This window comes from Macaca fascicularis, chromosome 3, assembly GCF_037993035.2.
Source record: "Macaca fascicularis isolate 582-1 chromosome 3, T2T-MFA8v1.1".
In the NCBI taxonomy this organism is placed as follows: Eukaryota; Metazoa; Chordata; class Mammalia; order Primates; family Cercopithecidae; genus Macaca; species Macaca fascicularis.
In genome coordinates, this window is record NC_088377.1 from 149,374,626 (window position 1) to 149,381,349 (window position 6,724).

Sequence of the window (6,724 nt, forward strand, 5' to 3'; positions counted from 1 at the left end):
TTGAATATTAGACTGCTTTTCTCTCTTCAGCTACTTTATCAAAACTTCAAAGGAGTTCCCACTTCTTTTGATAGTCACAGCAATCTGATTCATGGAGAAAACAAGATTAAGGGAGGTGAAGTGGTGGTTAAGGGAAGGGGCACATGTGAATAAACTTATTGAGTAATCCCACTTCTTAGGACAAAATCATCCAAAACATATTCTTTTCCTTGTGTACCATTCTTTACTATGCTAATAAATAGATAAATAAATAAATAAACAAATGTGTTGTCAACTACTTTCTCTACTCTGCATCTTGAATAGTTTTTCCAAGACAGATGCATTTGAACTCATATCTTTCCCAATACTCCATGTGTCACAGAACCTGTATTTGTATCATGGCTGGCCAGAGGGGATTTGTAGTCTACAGCTGAAGAACGGAGTAAAGATTACAGGTAAATTAAATGAGGTCAAGTAAAGCCCCTATGTTAGAAAAAGGTATACCATAATAAATATGTTATTTTGCAGCTGGTTGCGGTGGCTCACGCCTGTAATCCTAGCACTCTGGGAGGCCAAGATGGGCAGATTGCCTGAGCTCAGATTGCCTGAGCTCAGCCTGGGCAACACGGCGAAACCCCGTCTCTACTAAAAATACAAAAAAATTAGCCGGGCGTGGCAGCATGTGCCTGTAGTCCCAGCTACTTGGGAGGCTGAGATAGGAGAATTGCTTGAACCTGGGAGGCAGAGGTTGCAGTGAGCTGAGATCGTGCCACTGCACTCCAGCCTGGGTGACAGAGCAAGACTCCATCTCCAAATATATATATATGTGTGTGTGTGGGTGTGGGTGTATACATATATATGTGTGTGTATATATGTATGTGTTATTTTACACTCCTGTTGCCCACCATTTATCACCCATGGCAGATCAGATCTGTCTTTGGCCTTACATAGGGTGCTTGGGGATTGTAGTCGTTGGATTAATAGCTGCTGGCGGTAGATAAATGCAACTTTCTTCCATTAACATCTGAAGGGCTAGACCTGGGCTCACTTGACACAAACATTTTCCAGTAACATAGAGGCTTTTGGATCACCCCAGGTCTTCCACAGCCAGAGCCCAGATCTTGGGTGCATCTGTGGGCAGTGGAGCCCTGTTCTTGGAAATGTAATGCTCTGGGGGATGTGACGTGTCAGCGTCGAATACATCATTGCTGTGAGAGCAGAAGTTGGAATGGAGACCAGTTCAGATGGCTCCCGGTTTTTCCTACTGTATTTTTCCTTCCTGGGCCTATCACATCCAGAAGTGAGCCTTACTCTAGCTGATGACTGTAATAAAATGTAACTATGCAGGAAAACTTGCCATTTCATCATTCCACTCTGGAATCTTTCCATGAGGCCCCAAGGACTGGGATGTTTGACTTTTTCACCTTTCAAATCACTTCTCCCTCTCTAAAATCCCAACCTCTCCAGTATGGGTAGGGCAGTATGGTGGGTGTGGGCCAAATGAACTTTAACATGGGTGAGGTCCGAGTCTGGAAGCTTAGTATTACTCACTTAAATGATGTTAAACTGGAATTAGGGCTGAGAAAATTGAAAGGTGAGGATGAGGAGGAGAGAGTATAATGATGCATATTTATACTCAAGAAAACAGAGGCATAGTCCTGAGTTTTTGCACTGGACGTCAATAAGGTCAGTTTATAGAGAACATGCACTGATGCTCTAAGTGTCAGTCATTCAATAACTATTTATTGGGCAGTGACTTAGGTTCAGACTGTTCTAGGTACTAGGGAATAAAACAGATGGAACTTTTTAGTTTACATTCCAGTGAGGGGCGCCGATAAAGCGTAAATAAGTTATGAACAGAGTAAAGTGATTCAGACTGGAGAAAGAGAAACTCAAACTGACATCTGCCTGTTAAGAAGGAGCCAATTATGTTAAGTGCTGGTAAAGAGTATTCCAGGAAGAGAGAAGAGCAAGCAAAGGCCCTGGAATAAGAGAAAGCCAGGTGGTCTTCAGCAAACTGGAAACCTTTACACTTGAGACTCTGTTTTGTTTTGTTTTTAAATTGTGGTAAAATACACATAAGATTTACCGTTTTAGGCTGGGTGCGGTGGCTTATGCCTGTAATCCTAGCGCTTCGGGAGGCTGAGTCGGGCAGATCAGCTCAGGTCGGGAGTTGGAGACCAGCCTGGCTAACATGGTGAAACCCCATCTCTACTAAAAATACAAAAAAAAAAAAAAAAAAAAAAAAATTAGCCAGGCATGGTGGTGGGCGCCTGTAATCTCAGCTACTTGGGAGGCTGAGGCACAAGAATTGCTTGAACCTGGGAGGCAGAGGTTGCAGTGAGCCAAGATCATGCCACTGCACTTCAGCCTGGGTGACAGAGCAAGACTGTTTCAAACAAAACAAAACAACTACAACAAAAAGATTTACCACTTTAATCATGTTTAAGTATATATTAATTATACATTTTCAGTGGCATTAAATACATTCACATCATTGTGAACCACTATCTGTCTCCAGAACTTTTCTATCATCCTAAACGAAAACCACCCGTTAAATGGTAACTCTCCAGTCTTCCCTCTCCCCAGCTCCTGGCAAACACTATTCTACTTTCTGGCTCTGTGAATTTGACTACTCAAGGTAGGTGGAATCATACAAATTTGTCCTTTTGTGTCTTGTTTATTTTATTTAGCATAATGTTTTCAAGGTTCAACCATGTTGTAGCATGCGTCAGAACTGGATTCCTTTTTAAGGCAGAATAATGTTTCATTGTATGTTTATTCCACATTTAACTTATCCATTAATGGACATCTGGGTTGTTCCTACTTTTTGGTTTTGTGAATAATGCTGCCATGAACATTAGTGTTGAGACTCAGGTTTACATTGTTAGAATCAGAAGTCTCATTTAACTCTTGCAACGGATGTATATGGAATTGAAACACAGGTGAATCATATTTTTAAAAAACCAAGTGGAGCCTGGAATGGTGGCTCACGCCTATAATCCCAGCACTTTGGGAGGTCGAGGCAGAAGGATTGCTTGAGGTCAGGACCAGTCTGGACAACATATTGAGACCCTGTCTCTACCAAAGTAAATAAATAAGTGACTTGAGCGTATGTTCCCCATCACTAAAAACATTACATAGTTCTTTGACTTATTTTGTTAGTTGACTTAGTATCTCTGTGCATTTCTATATATTGACTGGATGTAATTATAAAGAATATTCATTAAGTCTAGGGATTGCATTTTGAAATCATTGTAATTATTTTCTTTCTTGAAGTGTTCAATGTAAAGCATATAATTTCAAAATAAACATTTAAAAAATTGCCTAATGTGGAGAAGTGCCAGGAATGTCTTGGTCTCTAAACTGACCCAGAGCACATCACTCAAGCTCAGCCAGAATACTCAAGCATAAGAGGGTGAAAATACGGCTCTTACTGTAAGGGGACAAAAAAAACCAATGAGTTCTATTCATGTGACGGTGCTTGTATCTACAAAACTGTGACTGAGATGAGTAAATATGCTGTTGACCATGTTTTCCCCCAAAGTCGTTGTACTGTGTTTTGACAGTGGGGCTGAAATTTTCATAAACCCCACTTTACCCCACACCCAGGATGAGGAGCAGAGATGCCCATTTCACCATTCACATATGGGTGGTTTTCCAAGGCACTCCTCAAGAAGTACATATAAGTCCAATCTGATATTTATATAATGAATAATGTGGTTTACATAAGGAACCAAGTGATTTACTCCCTGGCTCCCCCAAAATGCTTTTTCTTTTCTTTTTTTTCTTTCTTTCTTTCTTTTTTTTCTTTTGAGACAGAGTCTCGCTCTTTTACCCAGGCTGGAGTGCAGTGGCAGCTCTCAGCTCACTGCAACCTCCCGCTTCCGGACTCACGCAATCCTTCCATCTCACCTTCCTGAGTAGCTGGGATTACAGATGCATGCCATTACGCCTGGCTAACTTTTGTATTTTTTGTAGAGATGGGGTTTCGCCATCTTGCCCAGGTTGGTCTTGGACTCCTGAGCTCAAGTGATCCACCCACCTCGGCCTCCCAAAGTGCTAGGATTACAGGCATGAGCCACTGTGCCTGGCCTAAAAAATACTTTTTGAAATCTCAGCTAAATTCATTGGCTAACAAGGTGATTCTGTCAGAGCTGAAGCTATTAATGCAGGGAAGATTCTACTATTTTTAAATCCTAGTTTAAATTTTTTAAAAATCCTTTAAAATTCATAAGTTCCAAATCTGCATAGAAACATGTACAGATATAGCTATCCAAAGCATTTTCACTGTAAACTTTTGTGAGACCTCAGAAAGAAATTATAGAGTTTTCTAGACTCAAAATCATGAAACGTCTGGCATCTTTTGCTGTCAAGGACTGTGCAAGAATCACCCTCACTTATTGGGATGCTGTTATCTGTTCCAACCAAGGAATTCCAGACATTAACAAACTCAACAAAGGACCTGGGAAGCAGAGGCAGCTGGGGTGGGGCTCACTGAAAAGATGTCATAGGGTTTGGGGGTGTTCCTAGCCTTGTGCTCATCAACCATGTACCCCTGAACAGCACGTCTTCCTGAACTAGGGAGCTGGGGATGATTTTACAGAGATTGCTGCAACGGTTCATTCTGTGGGCAGGTGTGATTGGGCAGGAAGGGGAGAGATGGTGAATTGGAAGGACATGTTGAACTGAGTCTGAATTAGTTTCTTTCTTTTACCCCTATAAAGATGGAAATGGATTTCCTCTTTGCCTTTTGACACAAATGCTGCAGACAGCAATGTCTGTGATTGCACCAACTCCCGGTGCCTCCCCCAGAGCATCGCCTCCCCAGATGTTATTCATCTTCGTGTTTTCTCCTGGCCTGAAAGCCAGACAGCTTTGACTCTCCAGGTGATGGGAAACTAGTTTTCTACTAAATTCCCATGCTAGCCTACAAATTCCATCAGAACAACAGCCCCCAACTAACTGGATTGTTGTCATGCCTCCACTTTACGCTGTGACACCTGCAGACATCTCTATATTGTACTTTTTCCCGACGAATTAGGATCACAAGAGGATATCTGCTTTTCACAGTTTGTCTCTGTGTCTTAGTGCAGTGTTTATGCTATTGTGAAAATATAGCTGTAGCTGAGCGTTTAACTGTGTTGGCTCTAAACAAATACAGTTCTTGCAATCCTGGCCAGTTTCTACCTGTGTCTACATATCCCTCAAATATAAGAACAATGCACAGTGCAAAATCAGCCTGTGTGATAGACGCAATCTGGGGAAGGTGAAACTAACTTATGACACAAAAAGGCAGAATGGAAAGCCATGGTTGGCAAGATGATGACAAAAGCTAAATAAATGTCCTTGACCTAGAACTACAGAGAATATGTTCTCTGGGAAGACCTGTGAGTGCACATCTCAAATTTCAAAACTCTGATCTTCCTTGCCAATCCCTACCCCACCTCTATTCCCCTCCAAAGCCCTAAATGTAAATCCTTATTATATCTTCATTCACAAAATAAAGACCAAACTCCTTGTCAGGCACAGAATATACAGGCTTTTCTTTAGTCTAGACTCTCTACCTTTCCAGCTTCCTCTTCGGTTATCTCGCTCCCATACTCCGTGCTCCCGTCAAAGTGAGTTATTGTCCTCATCCTGCAAATGCACTATGCTGTGTCTTACCCCCAACACCCTCAGGTCATGTTCCCTCTCCACTAGGCTCTTTCCTCCCTGCTTCACCTGGTGGAGAGTGGTTGGCACGTGTTGACTCATGGCCTCTGAATCCTCTCCAAATGTGTGAGGACATTCCTCACTTGTGAGTCTTGTTGGGAGACAGTGCTTGTCTTCCTTTACAGAAGTTGAGAAGACCCAGCACTCAATCTGCCAGCTACCTTGGCAGCTAAGATGTGGGGAGGTAGCCTTGGCTTAGTCCATCAGCTGTACCTATTAGCAATATTGAATCTGGAAGTAATGATACAAACAAGAAGGGCAAGGAAGACTCCCTTTGTACATGGTGGTTGGCAGGAGTGAGGGGGCAGCAGCATGTGATTTCCAGTGGCCAGTCTGTGATGCCACACCACCAATGGCATCCTGACCTCGCTGGCACCACTTTCCCAAATCTTGTTCTCCAACTTTCCTAGAAATTGTGTGATGATCTGATAGCCTCTCTATACATTCTCGGCTTAAAATGTCCAGTCTTTCTGTCACTTGCAATGAAGACTCTGACTGGCTGGGCACAGTGGCTCATGCCTGTAATCCCAGCACCTTTGGAAGGCCAAGGTGGGAGGATCACTTGAGGCCAGGAATTGAAGATCAGCCTGGGCAACACAACAGATCCTATCTCTACCAGAAAACAGCTGGGCATGATGGTGCATGCCTGTAGTCACAGCTACTAGGGAGGCTGAGGCAGGAGGATCACTTGAGCCCAGGAGTTTGAGGCTGTTGAACGAGACCTTGTTTCTTATTTAAAAAAAAAAAAAAAAGGCTCTGTTATACCTGGCCAGTTTCTATTTGTCTTCTGAGACTCCTCTCAGTGACTATTTTCTTGGAAAGCAGTGCTCATCCCTGCCCCCCTCCCTAGCCAGTGTTTCTCCTGTAGACTCCAATAAAAGTCTGGTCCACTCTGGCTCAGCATTTATGCTGACATTAATAGCATTAGTCACATTATTAATGCTGACATTAATCACAGCATTTATTAACACTGTGTCAGGACCTGTTACTAACTCACCTGTCCCTCTTCTGGGCTGTAAGTTCTTGAGGA